We start from the raw sequence: 267 nt of genomic DNA, 5'->3' as shown, positions 1-267 counted from the left end.
ATTCTAAAATAGGCGGGTAACACAGCTGGTATCTCAGACGATGGTATCAACGACGTTTCAAGATGTCTACAAAATGACAACAACAAAATATAGTATTTCAAACTCTAACAGGCATAATTGAAAGTTTAGCCTAATTTTATTCTAAAATTACACAGTATGACATTTAAAAAGGGACAAAAAAAAAACTCTACATTATGACAATTATTTAAAAATGAAGTATATAATATCAAGTTCTATTGTAACTTTTAACAACTGTTTCAATTATTA

Source organism: Salvia miltiorrhiza, chromosome 3, assembly GCF_028751815.1.
Source record: "Salvia miltiorrhiza cultivar Shanhuang (shh) chromosome 3, IMPLAD_Smil_shh, whole genome shotgun sequence".
Lineage (NCBI taxonomy): Eukaryota > Viridiplantae > Streptophyta > Magnoliopsida > Lamiales > Lamiaceae > Salvia > Salvia miltiorrhiza.
Note: the sequence above shows the minus strand (reverse complement) of the source record.